The 20,891-nt window shown below is 45.3% G+C and overlaps 1 protein-coding gene and 1 long non-coding RNA gene across 13 annotated transcripts in view; both read left to right on the forward strand.

Annotated features, from left to right (window-relative positions):
• The first annotated feature begins 2,847 nt into the window (after positions 1-2,847).
• LOC120312567 lies at positions 2,848-4,733 on the forward strand. Its single transcript, XR_005557918.1, has 2 exons — positions 2,848-2,961; positions 4,234-4,733. It is a non-coding gene; the product is annotated as an uncharacterized LOC120312567 (long non-coding RNA).
• A 1,940-nt stretch (positions 4,734-6,673) lies between these two features.
• The window catches only part of PPFIBP1 (PPFIA binding protein 1), a 106,540-nt gene continuing 92,322 nt past the window's right edge, over positions 6,674-20,891 (forward strand). For 4 of the 12 annotated variants that reach the window (XM_039353420.1, XM_039353422.1, XM_039353425.1 and 1 more), the window contains exon 1: positions 6,674-6,842. The gene's annotated coding sequence lies outside the window, so the exon portion shown is untranslated. The remainder of the gene's footprint in view (positions 6,843-20,891) is intronic. The other 8 variants (XM_039353428.1, XM_039353432.1, XM_039353431.1 and 5 more) reach the window with 3 other exon arrangements.

Genomic DNA, 20,891 nt, shown 5'->3' on the forward strand with positions numbered 1-20,891 from the left:
AGGAAAGCGATCGCACGGGGGACAAAAGAAGCGATACAAAGACACGCTGAAAGCCTCTCTCAAGTCCCTGGATATTAACACCATCTCTTGGGAACTTCTGGCGCATGATCGACCGACATGGCGCACCTTGGTGTACCAGGGTTGCCAGACATATGAACACAGAAGGATAATCTTGGCACAAGAAAAGCGAGCACTCTGCAAAGCCAGAGCTGCAAATGCTGAAATAACAGTGTCTACATTTTTTTGTTCAGTATGTGGCAGAACATTCCGTGCTAACATTGGTCTTATTAGCCACCTACGGACACGTCATTGATGGCCCATAACCCACAAGATGTCAAGATCTTCATCGAAATCGATGGACGAACAACAGTCCTTCTTTTAACTAGACTAGCTTCTGTGCTTCTGTGTTTCAGATTAGTAAATCTGAAGAGGCAAGTGACAATCCAGCTTGAATACCATCATAATGGATGGAAATTAATCAAGGAGAGAAGCAATCTAGGAGAAATTTCCTGACAGTGAGAACCATTAACCAGTGGAACAACCTGCCTCCAGAAGTTGTGGGTGCTCCATCGCTGGAGGTGTTTAAGAAGAGATTGGACAGCCATTTGCCTGAAATGGTATAGATTTTCCTCCCCGAGCAGAGGGTTGGACTAGAAGACCTCCAAGGTCCCTTCCAACTCTGCTATTCTGCTATAATTCAAGAAAGACAATCCATTTTAGTCCACCAATTTGTTTCTCAAAGGAACATACCTCTGAGCTGCTCTATTGAAGACATGGAGACTTCAAGACCAAAAGCCCTTAATATTATTTTATTCAAGTCTCTTTTAAATCCGCACAAGTTGGTGGTCTTCACCGTGTCACTTCAGAAAATCAGTGGACCTAATCTAAGCCAATTATGACATACAATGATTGAACTGTTTTAGTTATTCCGATTACACTGAAGCTCCCCTGAGTAATAAAAGCAGATTCTTTGGTGTTTAATCTAACATTTGCCTCCAGCCCTTCTAATTTGTGTGTGTTTGCATCTGAACTGACCTTCCTTGTCACCTATCAGGCAGGTAGATCCAAAGTCTGACAATTTCTTGTGTAAAGTTTCTTTAGACTCTGGTAAGATGAAGGGATGGAGAGCTACATTAATGTGGACCTTGAAGCGAGAGACCTATTACAGCCAGAGGACTCGTAATGCTAACTTAGAATAATTTAAAAGTAATTAATTAATGGTTTAATATGAGCAGGTGAGACCTTTCTCATCTCACCTTAAGGTCAGTGAGCCTGCTTTAGGCACAAAGGGAGGTGGAAGACAAGCTAGAGACACTCCTCAATTTACAACAGTTCATTTAGTGACCATTCAAAGTTACAACGGCACTTAAAAAAGTGACTTACGACCGTTTTTCACACTTACGACCATCGCTGCATCCCCCCATGATCAAAATTTGGATGCTTGGCACCTAGTTCATATTTACGACGGTCACAGTGTCCCGGGGTCACGTGATTCCCTTTTGTGACTTACTTTCAAGCAAAAGTCAATGGGGAAGCCACATTCATTTCACAGCGGTGTTCCTAACAACGGCAGTGATTCGCTTAACAAAGCGGGCAAGAAATGTTGTAAAACGGGGCAAAGCTCACTTAACACCTGTCTCGTTTAGCAATGGGAGTTTTGGGCTCAATTGTGGTTGTAAGTCAAAGGCGACCTGTGTTAAATTTTCTGCCAAGGATTTTCCTTGTTGATTTTTGCTGTTCGGATGAATTAATCATCTGACTGACTTCTTAGTTTGGGATGGTTCCCAACTATGTTGGGCCGGCAATTGTTCCCATTCCTGCCATACCAATTCTTGCCTCTCCAAGATAATAAAAGTAGAAAAGGAAGGTGAACAGACAGGACCGTCTGTCTGAAACAAACATTCTCTCCCTCTCTGTGTTTGTTTTGTTTTCCCCCTGCCCTCTTTCTGAACAACTTAGCCCTTTGGCGTTTCAAAGTCTTTTGCGACGCAGATTAAACCCGCCGTCTGTGAAATCCTACTCCTTATTTAAAACTGGAGGCAGAGTCAGAAGTTGTTAAGAGACACGGGGGTTTTGTTTCTTGGAAAGTTCGGGTTAAGTAAACTTTCCTCTTTTTTTTCCCCCGAATATAGGGTGAACATGAATTATAAGAGGATAGGATAGGACAGGACAGGACAGGACAAGACAAGACAAGACAAGAAGATAAGAGGATAGTAATTAACTATTATTTATTATTGTTTGTTAAATACATGAACCCAGACATTATGCTGTTTGCTAAATATTGAGAATGTTATTTGGGAAAACCCCAACCCCAACCCGAATCCCAACCCTAACCCCGACCCCACCTTATTCCTAACACCATAAAAACTAATAAAATCTATATAAAACATTCGGATGTTAAGTCATCTCCTCCTCCTCCTCCTCCTCCTCCTCCTCCTCCTCCTCCTCCTCCTCCTCCTCCTCCTCCTCCTCCTCCTCCTCCTCCTCCTCTTCTTCTTCTTCTTCTTCTTCTTCTTCTTCTTCTTCTTCTTCTTCTTCTTCTTCTTCTTCTTCTTCTTCTTCTTCTTCTTCTTCTTCTTCTTCTTCTTCTTCTTCTTCTTCTTCTTCTTCTTCTTCTTCTTCTTCTTCCTTCTTCTTCTTCTTCTTCTTCTTCTTCTTCTTCTTCTTCTTCTTCTTCTTCTTCTTCTTCTTCTTCTTCTTCTTCCTCCTCCTCCTCCTTCTCCTCCTCTCCTTCTTTTCCTCTTCCCCTGCTCTCCTCCTCTTCTTCTTCTCCTTCTCCTCTTCCTTCATCTCTTCTTCTTCTCCTCCTCCTCCTCTTCCTCCTTCTTCTCCCCCTCCCCCTCCCCTTCTTCCCTCTCCTCCCCCTTAGATGACCTGGATGACCGAAAATCTCCACAGACATTACCAAACCAGTTCCTTCAGGTCTTCAAAGCATATCTTCTCCCACTTGGCCATTGGAAGGTAAGAGTACAGATAGTCCTCGACTTACAACAGTTCATTTAGTGACCGTTTGAAGTTACACGACGACGACACTGAAAAAAGGGCTTACTTACGGCTATGTTTCACACGTACGATCATTGCAGCATCTCCCATGGTCATGTGATCAACATTCGGACCCTTGGCAACTGACTCGTATTTATGACGGTCGCGGTGTCCTGCGAGGGGTCACGCGATCCCCTTTTGTGACCTTCTGACAAGCAAAGTCAAGGGAGAAACCAAGATTCACTTAACCACCATGTTACTAACTTAATGACGGCGATTCACTTAACAACCGTGGGAGGAAAATGGGGCAAAATTCACTGAACTAACGTCTCACTTAGCAACAGAAATGTTGGGCTCAGTTGTGGTCATGAGTCGAGGACTACCTGTCATGAGGTCTGGTTTTGCTGATTGTCCCAAAGTGGAAAGACTGAGAAGGCTGTACTGGTTTTTACTGCGGACCAGTGTTTTTTTCAAACTTGGCAACTATGAGACTAAACTACTGTAACTTTTTTTTTAATAACAAATTTTATTAGTTTTCCATTTTAACATCCAAGTATTTAGAAAGCAACGTGGTGACTGGGTAATCAATAGTTCAATAACAAAATTTTTAGTACATATCTCAGATTACATTATCAAAACTTCCTTCTCTATTTCTCTTAACATTTGGTATATCATACTAAAACGAGTAAATTTCTAACCATAACAAATTCCGGTTAAAGCATTTATCAATCCATGTTTTGCTTATACATATCCGTATCCTGTTTTTAAGTTTCACCTAATTCTTAATTCTTAATTACAGTATTCCAATTTAACCTTTAAGATCTATAGTATTTAAATTTATGGTAATCCAAATTTCCTTTATTTCACTACACACAAGTTATAATATCTAAAATACATATAAACTACTGTAACTTTAATGGTAGTTTCTGTAGAGATGGTTTTACTGTATCCTAATCTAACCACTCCTAATCCCGCTTAACTTTGGAGCCCAGAGAAGGCCAACCGGGGTGTGTAGAGGGTTAGAAATCCCTGAATTACAGTGTATAAAGAGGCACTGTTGCAACCTTAGCATGCCAATCATTCAAAATAAGCAAAGTCTCTGATAACAAACTCTGTTTAGACTTGTACAGAAACTCTCCTTTTGGCAGAAGAATTCCAACTATGCTCACAAATATTTGTCAATCTACTCCCTCTTGGTCAAACCGTGTTATGAACAGACTGTCTTTATTCACTTTCTCTTCTTTTTTTTAGACCACCCAAACCAATGGATCTGGGGTTGATTTCTGAGCTTTGTTTTGAAGAATGGAAAGATGGATCAAGTTGAGTTGACCCCCAACGAAGAAGGCATGTCCAGCATGCCGGCTTCTCAAACTCTTCATGCAGGCTTCGCTCAATGGGCGGTGCTGCCGATGGATTGGGACCCCATGATGAATGGGGTGCTGAACCCTAACATATATGGAGGGTGTTGAATCAAGGAAGGCTGCCTTAAGTCTGTGACATTCACACAAGACAACCCCCACCTCTGGCAAGACCCGTAGTTACTTTCAGAACCAGATGATCTTGCAAACTATCATGGTTTGCTAGAGAGTCTTCTCTTTCTCGGGTGCAATGGTTAGCTGGTTGACTTCCTCCCTGCTTTGTTTTAACAGGGAGACGAATGTAGTTGTCTGAATAAGGTTACAGCTTTTGGTTTGTTTGTTTGTTTAGCCCAGATGTGTTTGTCAGTCAATGTAAATACAAGGATGGAAAAATTGACAGGTTGAGGAATTCAATTTATCCTGTCCTTCCTAAATCTTATATTAGATTTGAATGAAGATCTTTCAAGAGGCAAAGATCAGCAGCCACAGCTAGGAGGGGAAAGGTTGGGTATTGTAGTTCCTGCAATAAATGGAGAACTACAGTTCTCTTTCACTGCCATAGCAGGAGCAGAGTTGACCCATTTCTTTGCATGGTTCCAATAGTTATTGAAAAGGCCATCTTTCTCAACCTCAGCAGCTTTTAAGAGGTGTGGACTTTAATTCCCAGAATTCTGCAACTTTTAGGAGGGGTGAGCTTCAACTCCCAGAATTCTGCAACTTTTACAAGGGGTGGATTTTAGCTCCCAGAATTCTGCAACTGTAAGAGGCGGTGGGCTTCAACTCCCAGAATTCTGCAACTTTTAGGAGGGGTGGGCTTCAACTCCCAGAATTCTGCAACTTTTAGGGGGGTGGATTTCAGCTCGCAGAATTCTGCAACTTTTAGGAGGGGGTGGGCTTCAACTAGCAGAATTCTGCAACTTTTAGGAGGGGTGGGCTTCAACTACCAGTATTCTGCAACTTTTAGGGGGGGTGGATTTCAGTTCCCAGAATTCTGCAACTTTAAGAGGGGGTGGGCTTCAATTGCCAGAATTCTGCAACTTTTAGGAGGGGTGGGCTTCAACTGCCAGAATTCTGCAACTTTTAGGAGGGGTGGGCTTCACCTCCCAGAATTCTGCAACTTTTACGAAGGGTGGGCTTCAACTCCCAGAATTCTGCAACTTTAAGAGGTGTGGATTTCAACTCCCAGAATTCTGCAACTGTAAGAGAGGGTGGGCTTCAAGTCCCAGAATTCTGCAATTTTAAGATTTCGACTCCCAGAATTCCACAATTTTTAGGAGGGATGGACTTCCAACTCCCAGAATTCTGCAACTTTTAGGAGGGATGGACTTCAGCTTCCCAGAATTCTGCAACTTTTTTAGAGTTGTGCATTTCAACTCCCAGACCTCTGCACCTTTAAGAGGGGTGGACTTCAACTCCCAGAATTCTGCAACTTTTAAAAGGTGTGGATTTCAAGACCGGAATTCTGCACTTTTAATACTGGCTGGGGAATCCTGGGAGTTGAAGCCCACCCCTCTTAAAAGTTGCAGAATCCTGGGAGTTGAAGCCCACCCCCTCCTAAAAGTTGCAGAATTCTGGGAATTGAAATGCCACCACTCTTTAAAAAAAAAGTTGCAGAATTCTGGGAAGCTGAAGCCCAAGCTGTGGAGCAGTGGCTTGCAAGCAAGGAGAGAGAGCGTCGCTGGGGGGGGGGGCAGCGCAGCAGGGCCCCCATCGAGTTTCCACCCCCCCCCATAATCCCCATCTCCAAGCCCAGCACCCCAGTTGGACTCCGGACGCGGCACCCCCAAAGCGAGACCCTCTTCCGAGTTTCCTCATCCTCGGCTCGTTTCCTCCGAGAGTAACTCCCGCAACACCAAAGTTTTCCTTTGTTGGGGGGAAAACAACCTTCGCCCCCACGGGACGGAGGGGAAAAAAAAGGGGGGTCTCTCGTCCGGCGCAGCTGGCACCGTCGCCCCCCTTAAAAGTGGGGGTGCGGAGGGGGGGGAGGCGAAGCGGGCCAGCCTCGCGCGAGAGCCAAGGATGGGAGGAGGAAGAGGAGGAAAATTCCCGCGGGGGGGGGGAAGTGGGCCATCGCGGGCTTGGCCACGCGTGGGAGGCTCCCAAACGCCCCCCCTCCCGACCTCTCCGCGCCCGGATTTCGCAATCTTCCTTCGCCCCCCCCCTTCCCTTCCCTTGGGGCTTTTTCCTCCGGAGCCTGGATTTCCCCCCCTCCCTTGGACCTTCCCCCCCCCGCAGTCTCCCTCGCGGAGTGACCGTCCCGGGCTCCAATCCCATCCCGGCTCCACCTTCCCCTCCAGTCTCCGGGATCGCCCCCTTTTTCGGGAGGCGGGAGCAGCTGGGGAAGGAGGAGCGCCGAGCGCTGCGCCCTGGCTCAGCCTGCCTGCCTGCCTGCCTTGCCCCGGGAGAAGGAGCCGCGGCTGGGCATGCTTTGAGCGGGGGAAGCGGGCCGGCGGAGCCCCGGAGCAGCGGCGGCCACAACTTCGGGGGGCGCCTCCGACGGTGGTAAGCGGGTGCGGAAAGGGGAGGGTGGGGGCTCTTTGGCGGGCCGGGAGAGCGAGAATGGGGTGGGGGGGGTTTTTCCTGCTCGCTGGGCAAAAGTTCGCCTCGGAGCCAGGTTCAAAGGCGCCCCGCCCGCGATCGCAGCCTCGCGTGGGCGGCTCCGCGGGGGACCCGGTCTGGGAGCGGCCACGCGGCGGGCCGATCCCGGGTTCCTTGCTTCCTCCTCTGATTTTAGGTGCCGATGATTAGAATGAGTTCCTTCCTTCCTTCCTTCCTTCCTTCCTTCCTTCCTTCCTTCCTTCCTTCCTTCCTCCGGGTTCCTTTCCCTCCTTCCTTCCTTCCTTCCTTCCTTCCTTCCTTCCTTCCTTCCTTCCTTCCTCCGGGTTCCTTCCTTCCTTCCTTCCTTCCTTCCTTCCTTCCTTCCTTCCTTCCTTCCTTCCTTCCTTCCTTTCTTCCTTCGGGTTCCTTTACTTCCTTTCCTTTCCCCTTCCTTCCTCCGGGTTCCTTTCCCTCCCTCCTTCCTTCCTTCTTTCCTTCCTTCCTTCCTTCCTCCGGGTTCCTTTCCTTCCTTCCTTCCTTCCTTCCTTCCTTCCTTCCTTCCTTCCTTCCTTCCTTCCTCCGGGTTCCTTCCTTCCTTCCTTCCTTCCTTCCTTCCTTCCTTCCTTCGGGTTCCTTTACTTCCTTTCCTTTCCCCTTCCTTCCTCCGGGTTCCTTTCCCTCCCTCCTTCCTTCCTTCTTTCCTTCCTTCCTTCCTATCTCCGGGTTCCTTTCCCCTTTCTTCCTTCCTTCTTTCCTTCCTTCCTTCCTTCCTTCCTTCCTTCCTTCCTTCCTTCCTTCCTTCCTTCCTTCCTTCCTCCGGGTTCCTTTACTTCCTTTCCTTTCCCCTCCCTTCCTTCCTTCTTCCAGTTTCTTTTCCCTCCCTCCTTCCTTCCTTCCTCCCTTCCTCCCTTCCTTCCTTCCTTCCTTCCTTCCTTCCTTCCTTCCTTCCTTCCTTCCTATCTCTGGGTTCCTTCCTTCCTTCCTTCCTTCCTTCCTTCCTTCCTTCCTTCCTTCCTTCCTTCCTTCAGGTTCCTTTCCTTCCTTCCTTCCTTCCTTCCTTCCTTCCTTCCTTCCCTCCCTCCTTCCTTCCCTTCCCTTCCTTTCCCTTCCCTCCCCTCCTCTCCTTCCCTCTCTCCCTTCCTCCCTTTCCTTCCCGCAGGAAGTGTGAAGCTCGAGGCTTGACTCGATGAATGATTGATCCCGGGGGTGGCGTGGGTGGGTGGGTGGCTAGGTAAGTGGAGGATGGTTGGACTCGGGGCAGGGGCTGAGCAAAAGCACGGGAGGGGGAGTGGAAGCGGGACGTGGGTGGAAAGAGCATCCTCGGAAACCCACTGCCTCTACCCCCTACCCCCCCCCCAAAAAACAGGATTGCAAAAAACCTTGGCTGAGGGCGGATGTTGGAGCAATCCAGCCTGGAAAGGGCGGCTGGCATCGCCATTGCCCCTTTTAGCGCCCATCCTGATCCAATGGAGAAAGGAACTCGGGGCTGGCCAGGGGCAAAATGGTGCGAATCTTTTCCCGAGAATATTTTTGGCTGCCAGTTTCAAGTTTTCCCCCCTTAAGGCTCGGCGGCTGGCTGGCTGCGAAAGGTTAATTAGCCCTCCACTCTGGCACTTTAGGTAACTTTCTAATTAAAAAAAGAAAGAAAGAAAAGGCTGGTTCAAAAATCCCCACCGCGGAAGGGCAGAAACGAAAATCAAGCTTTTTTTTATTGTTTGCACTATCCAGCCTCTTTCCCTGCTTTTTAGCCCAATTGCTGGAAAAGGACAATTAAAGTGAATTTTTAAAAGAGGAGGTTAAGTGGAGTTGGGATGTGTGTATGTGTGTTGAAAAACTTTTTTTTTTTTCCTTTAAAGAAATCCCCAAATGAATTTTGTGGCTTGCAGACGCAGAATTGGCCAAGCCAAGGCTGGTTTTTGTGCCCTTAGTTGGGAATAAGATTTATGGAATAAATGTGTGTATTTCTCTGTTTGCCGTCTTTCAGATGAGCTGCGTGGATATACATCCCCCCCCCTCCCTCTCTTCCTGTAGTATCTATTTATATTTTGGGTGGCTTTTTAAAGCCTGCCAAATCTCGACTCTCTGTGCCCGCTTGAATGTGGAAGTTTTTCCATGGACACAGAATTGCTTCTCTTTTTTTCCCCAGTCTGTCCTTCATCAAGACAGCTGGTAGCTTATTCACCCAAGCAAAACAAACCGACCTTTTTTTTTCAACCAGTTAAAAAAAAAACAGCAAAAAAAAAAAAAATACTGGGGCGGTTTCTTCTTAAGAGGAGTTGGGAGGGAGTAAAGTGAAGAGAGGGTGACTTGTGGCTTTGAAGCTTCTACCTCTTGGGGGGGTGTCAGTTCATTCATGGTGTCTTTAAACCTCTTTTTGATGTTCCCAGGGGTGTGCGTAAAAATGCTTTGGGCCTGGAGCGGGGTGGTGAAAAGCGGAATCCTATTTGTTTGAATAGTACTTGTAGCTTTTCCAGGCACCTCATGGAGGAAGAAGTTATGAACTTTAATGAGCGTTCTCTTGTCCATGCAAACCTCCATTAGAATAAAAGAAGGGACCTTGGAGGTCTTCTAGTCCAACCCCCTACTCAAGGCCATTTCAGACAAATGATTGTCCAATCTCTTCTTAAAAACCTCCACCCACAACTTCTGGAGGCGGATTGTTGCACTGATTAATTGTTCTTGCTGGCGGGAAATTTCTCCTTAGTTCTAGCTTGCTTCTTTTTTTTTTTATTAGTTTCCGTTCATTGCTTCTTCTTCTGCCTTCAGGTGCTTTGGAGATGAGGTGGATCCCCTAATAATCCACAACACTGTTGCTATTTCTAAGAGAAAGCCTCTGAGGTCTGCTCTGATAAATATGCAATGTATTGCGTTTTCAAATTGCGTTTTTCCCAGCTTTCTGCTAAGGGGCGTCATGGTTTGTCTGCTTTGAGCTTAAAGCAGCATGCAAAGATAGCCATTGTCGTAGGTCAACCAGGATTGACGGTTCATTGTCGTGTCAATCAGCCGAGCTGGTGAAACAAAATTGTGGCTTAGTTCATTCATTGTGTGATCTAGCTACGGAGAGCTTTAAAAAGATAGATTTGTGTTTGTTGTGTATTTTTTAATGGTGGGCTGGAGAAGATGGATTTAAAAGATTTTACAATGGGTTCATTCTTTGTCTTCTGTTTTCCTGACACAAAGTCTGGTTGTCCATTCTAGAATTGATCCAAAAGACAGGAATGACGCAATTCCTTCCTTTATCCGCCATCATCCCAGTTTACTGTCCAGCGAGTTAACCTTGATCTTAATCTCCTTCTTATCAGGGTGTTGATTGCTGGCCAGGAAGTGCTTTGTTTCCTTTTGGTTGTCTCTTTTGAATGGTATGTAGATGTTGTTTATCCCTCTGTGCTGTTGATGGCTGATTTATCTGAGTGCCAGGCCTCCAGGAATTCTCCAGACATGTTGACTCAGGAATTCTGGGAGTTGAAGTCCACAAGTCATAAAAGAGCCAAGGTTCCCTACCTACCCCTGTGAGTCTAGCATTTTTTGGACTGAGCTCGATCTAAGATGCTCATAGTTTCCCAGTTGAAATTATGGTGGAGTCTGTCCCTGTACAGATAGTCCTTTATTTACAACAGTTGATGTAGCAATCGTTCAAAGTTTACAATGGCATTGGAAAATGTGACTTATAACGGTTTTTCACAGTTATGACCTTTGCGGCATCCCCATGATCATGTGATCCAAATTCAAATGCTTAACAACTGGTTCATATTTATGGCCAGATTCACTTAACAACCGGATTACTATCTGATCAACTGCAGTGATTTACTTAAGAACTGTGACAAAATTGGGCAAAACTTCTTCAACAAATGTCTCATTTAACCACAGAAATGTGGGGCCCCATTGTGGTCGTAAGTCGAGGACTACCTGTATTGTGCAGTTAAGAAGTTTTCATCCTGTCTTCTGACTGCTACTTGATATAGATGAACAAGTACAATTTAATTTGCATAACATTGGGTGAAAGGCGTGTGTGATATAAATTGTGCCTTCAATTGATCCATTACATTTAAGATTCTGGGGATGGGGGAAGCAGGGAGGAAATTGCCAAAATCAGCATTACACAAACTTTTTATATTCTGGACACAGAATTTCCCCCCCAGCACCTGTGTTGCATGGCCCCACAAGCATAAAAGTGTGCATGAGCAAAAAAGCTTTTTCCAAAAGAGTTAAGTTAATTTTTAAAGTTTCACATGATTTGGTAATCAACCCTGTGATTGGAGGTTTCAGAGAAAAACTTTTATTTTTGCTGTGTACCAGAAATTGATTTGTTTATTTAATAAGATTTCTACACTACCCGCCTCACCTATGTGACTCTGGACAGTTTACAACAGCGGTCTTCATACTTGGCCCTTTTATGACTTGTAGAATTCAACTCCCAAAATTCCTCAGCCAGCTTGCCTGGCTGAGGAATTCTGGGAGTTGAAGTCCACAAGTCATAAAAGGGCCAAGTTTAAAGACCCCTGGTTTACAACATCACAGAAAAGCCACATAAATACATAAATAAAAGCCTAGGTGTCAAGGTTCCGACTAACATACCCAACCAAGTAAGTACTGATGAGATGATCCAATCTGTTTATGCAAAACTTTATTGAGTACATCATTTTGGCATGAGTGAAAGTGAAACCAGCTCCGGTTATTTCCCGCACAAACCGCTATAATCAAAACATACAGTTCTCCTTCCTCCTATTAATGCATGTCACGTTGTCCAATCAGGTGTCAAAAGTTTGTTATGAGAAAGTGTCTTTGTGGGTTGGTAAACATCTGTTGAAACGTCCTTGGTTCCCACAGTTTGATTTATTGTGGTCTGGAGTCTGCATTCCATTTTCCCCCTGCCCTTCTCCCAACTCCAGGGGTCTTTCAAACTTGGCCACTTTAAGACTTGTGGACTTCAACTCCCAGAATTCTTCAGCCAGCCCAGGGCTGGCTGAGGAATTCTGGGAGTTGAAGTCCACAAGTCTTAAAGTGGCCAAGTTTGAAGATCCTTGCCCTGGTGCATTAGCAAACTAAGTAGTAGTAAGGGTGGCGATATCGTGCGCATGCTTCAGGCTTTTGACACTAGGTGAAAAACAGAATGAAAAAAAAAATTAAAACTTACAAGTAGAAATAAGTAAACGAAGCACTAAGATTAACACTGTAGTCCTGCACTTGGAAGGGGAGCATTGCTACCTATATTGTCTAAAGATTAGTAAGTAGTAATAACTGTTTGCAAGGGTTGGTCCCAGATTTTGTAAAATATTAGTTTGAAGCCCTCAACGACGTTAATGTGTCTTGTAGGATGGGTTTTTATGGTACAAAAAGGATCCTACCATTTATTTTCAGCACTCTGCATTGAGAGCTAAAACAGAAAAGATAAAACTCTCAACTTTGACTTTTTAAACACCAACTCTGAAAATATAGTGTTTTGTTTGAAAAATTGGATAAGCTGCAATACTTTGGCCTGGTTTCCACTCTATTCCCTAAGTAGCTTTTCTGATTTTAAAGATGAACGTCAACCAGTTTGTAAAAATATGGATAGGGAGCAAACTTAATCCGAATGAATCTTATATTTTAATTCAAGAAGAGATTTTAAGTTTTTTTTTTAACAGGGTGTCGGAATTGCATTTTCTTTCAGCTTTGCTGGAGAGTTTGACAGTAAGTTGGTTGGAAAGCAGATGGAAGAAGAAATGAAGCAAATTTTCGTGTTCCCTAAATTTTAACTCCACTGGGAGCATACTTGAGAGTAAGGATATTTTGCCAAAGAGCTGCAGGTGCCAAAAAGGCCAACAGAGTGCTGGGCTGCATTAACAGAGGGATAGAATCAAGATCACGTGAAGTATTAATACCACTTTACAATGCCTTGGTAAGGCCACACTTGGAATCCTTTATCCGGTTTCGGTCACCACGATGCAAAAAAGATGTTGAGACTCTAGAAAGAGGGCAGAGAAGAGCAACAGAGATGATCAGGGGACTGGAGGCTAAAACATATAAGGAACGGTTGCTGGAATTGGGTATGTCTAGTTTAACGAAGAGAAGGACGAGGGGGGACAGGATAGCAGTGTTCCAATATCTCAAGGGCTGCTACAAAGAAGACGGAGTCAAGCTATTTTCCAAAGCACCTGAAGGCAGGACAAGAAGCAACGGATGGAAACTAATCAAGGAGAGAAGCAACCTAGAACCAAGGAGAAACTTCCTGACAGTTAGAACAATTAACTAGTGGAACAGCCTGCCTCCAGAAGCGGTGAATGCTCCAACACTGGAAGTTTTTAAGAAGAAACTGGACAGCCATTTGTCTGAAATGGTATAGGGTTTCCTGCCTGAGCAGGGGGTTGGATTAGATGACCTCCAAGGTCCCTTCCAACTTTATCATCATCATCATCATCATCATCATCATCATTATTATTTTCTTTCCCTTTATACACATACCACATAGGAATAAATAAATACCCTTTTCCAATGTTTTTCCATATCTTTGTGTGCCCATGGAAGATCAAAGGCGATGGGACATGAAACCTGACTTTCAAAAGCAGGAATTGTGGAGTCCTTGGTGCTGTCTGAGTTTGGTCGTTTTCTTGTAGACGTTTCATAACCCAACTAGGTATCATAATCAGTTCTAGATGTGAGTGGGTTTTGCAGAGTGGAAGAGGAAGAGGAGGAAGAAGAGGAAGAAGAGGACTGAGGGGGCCTTGGTGCTCTTTGAGCTTGATGGTTTTCTTGCAGACATTTCATTCCCCAACTAGGTAACATCATCAGTGCTAGAAAGGAGTGGGTTTGCATTATATCTTCTGTATTAATTAATGCATATGTCAACCCCTGCAAATGCTTAGCTTCCATACAGAGGGAGCTTGTCCTATTGTTTTCTGTGTGTAAAGTCATCTTCCAACGCTTAGTAAACCCACCACAATTCCAGCAAGAGTCCAAATCTTGGTTGCAAACACTCTTTTACATCTGCACACATCTTTACCTTTTTCCAGAATCCTGGTGGTATGTAAATATTTTTCTTACTGTGGTTGTGTGTTGCCTTGGATTTGATGCCATATAGGATCACAGATATTGCTTCTGAAAGCAAACTAAATCTTTTTGCAAGACTGACCAGTGGCTGGGTAGAACAGACTTGGGATCTGTGCTTTAAGGAGTGGGAGATAGCTGCTTCCCTTTGTGTCTTTTTGGAATTGAATCTGAACGATTTGCACAAGTTGCAATGGGGAACCTCTGCAAGGAGTATTCTAGCTGCTGCGTTAAAGATAATATTTTGGGAAGGATGGCTGTAAGCTCAAATATCTACAGAAAATAGGAAGTGTCTCAGTTTTCAAAGCTCTGCCTAGGGCCATCAGGCTTAAGACGTTTTTCTGCATCCTGTACTCTGGATACAAAATCCCTGCTATTTGTGGTAGCTTCATAAACACCATTTAAGCATTGCTGCCTTGCTGCACATGGTAAGCCAGAGAGGTCCAGATGCACACACCACAACTCTAAGGAATAGCCACGGCAGCTGTTGAATTCTAGTTCGCTTCTAAGAAGTTCTGTGGTTTGGGAAGAACTGCATTAAGGAAAAGCAAAGCTAATGCCCTTGATCAAAATCAGGAAGGCTTAATTATTGATCTCTGAGTAAAAAAGTTCAAAGGCTGTTGGAAAGTTGGGGAGCAGAGAATAGCAAAAGTGTTGCATGCTTGAGGAAGAAGAAGGATAAAATTTGAATAGTCGTGGTTGTGTTGGGTTAAGTAAACTCTACCCTTCTTAAGAAAACATGATCAAGAAGTTAATTTGATGTACAAGTTCTTCTTGAAACGTCTTAGAACTGAGTCCACATCCCGAACGACTTTAAGCCTTGAGCAATGAGTGTGAATCAGCTTTATAGCAGGCGTTTTGTAATACAAGGAAAAGGGAATGACATGGATCATAAATTACTGGATATATTAAATTATGTTAATGAAATACAAAATAACAACAAGGCAGGAACTTGACTGTTTATTGAGAGGAAAGGAATGGGGTTCTAACTGTCTAATCCAGACATGTCAAACACAAGGCCCGGGGGCCAGATGCGGCCCGCAAAGTGGTTTCATGTGGCCCGTGAAGCCATCCTGGAAACAGTGAGGGAACGGCCCCCGCTGCCTTGGCCCTGGCCCAGGCCAGCCGGGAGCCAATGTACAATTTTGTGGTGGCCATCTATGCTGAAACACATTCAGTCTTAGCTCCACAAGGCCGTCCAGAAACAGCAAGGAGCCAGCCCCTGCTGCGTCGCCCCCACCCCCTGGGTGCATGTTGGGGAGGTGTCACCCTTTTTGAGGAATGAAGAAATGCACCATCGCCTGGAAGTGGCCAGCAAATGGCCCTCGCCTACTTCACATATCTGGCTTGATGCGCTTTGCCCTGGTCCCACCCCCTTTTGCCAGAGACCATCAGATCTGTCCCACTCCTGCCCAGGCCCCCACCGGCACCCTTGACGGCACCCTTGACGTGAATGATGTAGAGCTGGCCATACCCATCCAGTAGGCCGCCCCCTCCCCCCCCCGAGGGCAACCACAATGTGAGTCCTTCCTTCTCATTAGGTGGCCAAAGTACTTGAGTTTCAACTTCAGGATCTGGCGTTCAGCCTTTCTTATGGTCCAACTTTCACAGCCATATATTGCAACTGGGAAAACCATGTCCTTGACTATATGCACTTTTGTGGGGAGGGTGATGTCTCTGCTTTTTAGTATGCTGTCTATTATAACTGATAACCTATTATTAGAACTGAAGTGATTGAATTTACTAATCTTATACTAATCTTAAAATAGACACCTATTATATGACTTCATAGCCCTGGAATCTGTTTGGGAGATCTATCTATAAAACCTCACTGTTCTATGTTTCTGAAGAGCTTCCTGATTCCAATCAGCTTTTGAGAATGATCAAGACTAACAGATAGTCCTTGATTTACAACCATATACTTAGTGACTGCTTGAACTTACAACAGTACTGAAAAAAGTGACCTACGATCGTTGCACAACTGTTGCAGCATCCCCATGGTCACGAGATCAAAATTGGGACACTTGGCAACGGTCATATATTTATGACGGTTGCAGCGTCCTGGGGTCATGTTGATCTCCTTTGGTGACCTTTTGACAAGGTCAACAAGGAATCCAGATTCACTTAACAACCATGTTGCTAACTTGATTAGAATGCAGGATTGCAGGCTAACTCAATGCCCACTGCCAGCAGTTCGATCCCGACTGGCTCAAGGTTGATTCAGTCTTCCATCCTTCAGAGGTCAGTAAAATGAGGGCGCAGATTCTTGGGGGCCATATGCTGACTCTATAAACCACTTAGACAGGGCTGTAAAGCACTGTGAAGCGGTATATAAGTCTAAGCGCTGTTGCTATTTCAGTGGTGTTGTAACTTTGAACGTTCACTAAATGAACTGTTGTAAATCGAGGGCTGCGTGTAATGCAAACTCTGCTTTGATTTATCCCTCCTGAGAGAGAGAGAGAGAGAGAGAGAGAGAGAGAGAGAGAGAGAGAGAGAGAGAGAGAGAGAGAGACACCCATGCAGACATTCCAAAAAAGGGAGACATGCCTGTCAAAATAAAAAAATGACCTTCCAGAAATCCCCCCTTTTTCTTCCCACCATCGCTTCTGTGGTGCTGACCTGGTTTCCAGGCTTCAGAGTCAAACTCAAGAGTTCGTGGCTGCTTTAAGGAGAGACAATCGCACAGGCTGACCTCATTCTGTCTTACAGTTTTATGAAGCTGGGGACACCTGGTTGTCTTTCCCCCCCTTCCTCCGCCCCTCCCCCAAGAAGCCACGATTACTTCTAGGGCAGTGGTTCTCAACCTGTGGGTCGGGACCCCACTTGGGGTCGAACGACCATTTCACGGGGGTCGCCAAACAACGCAGTCCGCCATTTTTTTCCCCTTTTCCTTAGCTGTGCTACTCCCTTTTATTCTATTGGCTTTGGAAAGCCAATAGAATAGACTCTCTTGAATAGAGTCTAATTCTATTGGCTTTCAAAAGCAATAGGAATTGTCCAGGCTGTCTCTGCCCTGCTGAGCCGACCAAAAGTCCCAGTCTGCAAATGGTGCTGCACCGGTTGAATAGTCCTCGACTTACGACTGGTTGAGTAGTCCTCGACTTACGACCGGTTGGGGGTCGTGGCATTAAAAAGGTTGAGAACCACTGTTCTAGGGTGTCACCAGGTGTCTTTCTCATGTAGTGGGGAAGCAAGCCAGAAGAGGCTTTGCTTAGCTGCCTGCAAACAGGTTGTCCTCCGTGTCGGGTTTTGAGTGAAATACGACCTGAACGGGGAGGTTTTTATTGGGTGGGGTGTGTCCAGGCATGCAAAAATTCCTGCAATTGAATTAAGTTTGTGTTCTTGAAGCTGGTGTCTTCTTCCGCCATAAGGCAAGAGGTTGGCTCTCTGCATAAAGCAGATAGTCCTCAATGTACGACCCCGATCAAGCCCAGAATTTCTGTTGCTAAGCGAGACAGCTGTTAAGTGAGTTTTGCCCCCTTTTGTGACCTTTCTTGCCATGGTTGTTAAGTGAATCGCTGCAGTTGTTAAATTAGTAAGTGAACCCGGCTTTCCCATGGACTTTTGCTTGTCAGAAGGTCGCAAAAGCTGGAATCACGTGACCTTGGGAAGCTGCGACGGTTGTAAATATGAACAAGCTGCCAAGCATCCGAATTTTGATCCCGTGACCGTGGGCATGCTGCAGGGTCGTAAGTGTGAAAAAGGGTCATAAACCACTTTTTTCCGTGCCGTTGTATCTTTGAACAGTCACTAATTGTTGTAACTGGAGGAGTGCCTGTATGTCCCATTTGCTATTTCCTTAATTCTTCCCTATTAACTAGCAGGGTGGTTATTTATTTTTTAAAACCCTAATCTGTTTTACGTTGTCTCTTGAGCATCTTTACTAGCAAGTATCTTCTGTCCCTTGTAGAGTTGATACCCGGTGGGGTTTGCCCAGCAAATTTCTGCTTCTAATTTTCCTCTCCTTCTTAAGGAGAGGATTACTTATGTTCACATCTATTTTAGCAATTGTGGCTTTTCACTTCGGCACTGAAAACCTTTAATAGATGTAGGCGAAGTTAAATCAAGCAGAACTGACTCTACTCTGCTGGTATGTGAAGGAATCAGAAATAGAACAGGATCTCCCGAACTCTCATCGGCCTTCATCATAAATTGTCTAATCCAGTGGTTCTCAACCTTTTTAATGCCGCGACCCCCAACTGGTCGTAAGTCGAGGACTAAACTGGTCGTAAGTCGAGGACTAAACCGGTCGTAAGTCGACGACTACCCAACCGGTCGTACGTTGAGGACTTTCCCTGCCCGGGAGCGCCGCGCATGCGTGGTGCTGCCCCCTGCGCCGGCCGAGGTGTAGCTGGCAAGCGGTAGAGACGGAGCAGGCTGACCACCGGCTGGGCCACAAGCTGGCCAAGCCCAAGGGAGGTAAGGCACCCGCTGGAAAAGGGGAAAAAAATGGCGGACAGCCTTGCTTGGCAACCCCCGTGAAATGGTCGATCGACCCCAAATGGGGTCCGCGACCCATAGGTTGAGAACCGCTGATCTAATCTATCATGTGGCCCAGTTGCGAATAGACCACGGATTGGTAGTGGGCTGCAGCCCATAGGTTGAGGACCCCTGTTTTAAGAGATTGGACAGTCATTTGCCTGAAATGTTATAGGCTCTCCTGCACGAGCAGAGGGTTGGACTAGATGACATCCAAGGTCCCTTCCAACTCTTATTCTGTATTCTTTGTTCTGAAAAGGATTTTCTCCTCCTCCTCCTCCGTTTCCATCTGGAATCCAATTGGAAATGGAGAAGGAGGTTTGCATTGTCCTTCAACAATCTTTTCCAATCTCCTGTTCTCTAGATAGATTGTACTACAAACTCCCACCAACTAGGCCAGCGGTAGGCAACCTTGGCCCTTTTATGACTCGTGGACTTCAACTCCCAGAATTCCTGAGCCATCCATGCTGAGGGGAAGGGAGAGGTTTCCAAGCTGAGCCATGCTGGCTCAGGAATTCTGGGAGTTGAAGTCCACAAGTCATAAAAGAGCCAAGGTTGCCTACTCCCGGCCTAGGCCTAGGCCGCTTTCTGACTTGTGAACTTCAACTCCCAGAATTCCTGAGCCAGCATGGCTCAGCTTGGAAACCTCTCCCTTTCCCCTCAGCATGGCTGACTCAGGAATTCTGGGAGTTGAAGTCCACGAGTCATAAAAGAGCCAAGGTTGCCTACCCCTGAACTAGGGTAACAGTTGACTAAGACTAGCCAACATATCAGAATGTAGCGGATTCACGATTATTATTTTAGTGCATTTAAGGGAAAGGTTCAGAGGCAAGGTTCAGTCACAGTCTTCCTGGGCTAACAAGATACTAGGGAGCATAATTGGAAGATGTCTCTGCTTTATGACAGTCATAATTCTCCAAATGAGACAGAATCCTTTGCCTCCCCCAATTCCCTCCGGATACTGCGGTAAATTCTTTTTTCCTCTCATTTTTCCACGATGCAATTGATTGGCAGAAGATTCTCAGACGTGGCTCAGGTACACTAGAATCTTTATTGCAGACAAGAATGAAGAGTTTTAAATATTGATGGTTCACTACTGAGCAAAAGATTTTAGGGTTTTAACTTTGGAGTGCAAGCTTTGATTTTTTTCCCCCCTTTCTGAGCTGATAGTCACTTGTGAAGTTGAGATCTGTTTACATATTATAGGTTAGTAGCTGGCAACCACTAAGGTCATCTTTGGCCAGGGGTCTTCAGATTTGGCCCTTTTATGACTCATGGACTTCAACTCCGAGACTTCCTCAGCCAGCGTGCCTGGCTGAAGAATTCTGGGAGTTGAAGTCCACAAGTCATAAAATGGCCAAGTTTGAAGACCCTTGTCTTTGGCCTTTGGCTGCAAAAAGGTGCTAGACTCCTGTACTAAGCTAGGCTTTGTGTTAGATCTGTGGTTTGTGTATCCTGCCTAGTTCTAGAATGCAGTGTTGGAAGCTAATTCTGCTGACTGCCAGTAGTTCGGCAGTTCGAATCTCACTGACTCAAGGTTGACTCAGCCTTCCATCTTTCCGAGGTCAGTAAAATGAGGATCCAGATTGTTGGTGGACAAGATGCTGACTCCGTAAGCTGCATAGAGAGGGCTGTAAAGCACTGTGAAGCGGTATATAAGTCTACGTACTATTGCTATCTAAGCCCTGGTGGCGCAGTGGTTAGAGTGTAGTATTGCAGGCTAACTCTGCCCACTGCCAGCAGTTCGATCCCGATAGGGCTCAAGGTTGACTCAGCCTTCCATCCTTCCGAGGTCGATAAAATGAGGACCCAGATTGTTGGGGGCAAGACGCCAACTCTGTAAGCCGCTTAGAGAGGGCTGTAAAACACTGTAAGTCTAAATGCTGTTGCTAAATCAGGACTGTCCTGATTTTTGGCAAATGTGAACCCTCAAAACGTGTGCATAATGCACCAGCAGAATTGATAAACCAATTTGTAACTATGGTTATAAATAAATATATGGTAAGTTTATAGATCCCCGGCAGTGGTAGGATTCAGATTTGTAAACAACCGGTTCTCTGTGTGGATGCCACTTCCGGAAGTCCATTCTGGGCCTGGGCAACAAAAAATTAGCTACCGGTTCTGCTGAACTGGCTGAATCCCACCACTGGTCCCTGGCCTGTGTAACTAATGTTTGTTTGTTTAGATATTTGTTTGTTTGTCATCCATTTTCCAAAACAGAGCTTCCAGACATAACAAAACAGTGGAACAGAATGAAAACTTAGTTAATTAAACTATATCCAGCAAGTTTTTAACAGTCCAAAAAAGTTATGCTTTTTTTTTGAAAAACAGACAAACATGGAAAGCAGTTTCCTGTGTTTATTTAATGAGGTATATCTGACTTGACTCTTCCTCATTGTCGAAAATGTAAACAAAAGGTTTCATTGTTGGAAGCAATTTAATCTTTCCTCCAAGCTTTGTTGGGTAAAATATTTTTCCAAGCGTACAGAAAAATCTGTGGGTCACTTATTC

The sequence above is a fragment of the Crotalus tigris genome, unplaced genomic scaffold (genome assembly GCF_016545835.1).
Source record: "Crotalus tigris isolate CLP2741 ecotype Arizona unplaced genomic scaffold, ASM1654583v1 scf7180000018523.1292444, whole genome shotgun sequence".
Taxonomy (NCBI): Eukaryota; Metazoa; Chordata; class Lepidosauria; order Squamata; family Viperidae; genus Crotalus; species Crotalus tigris.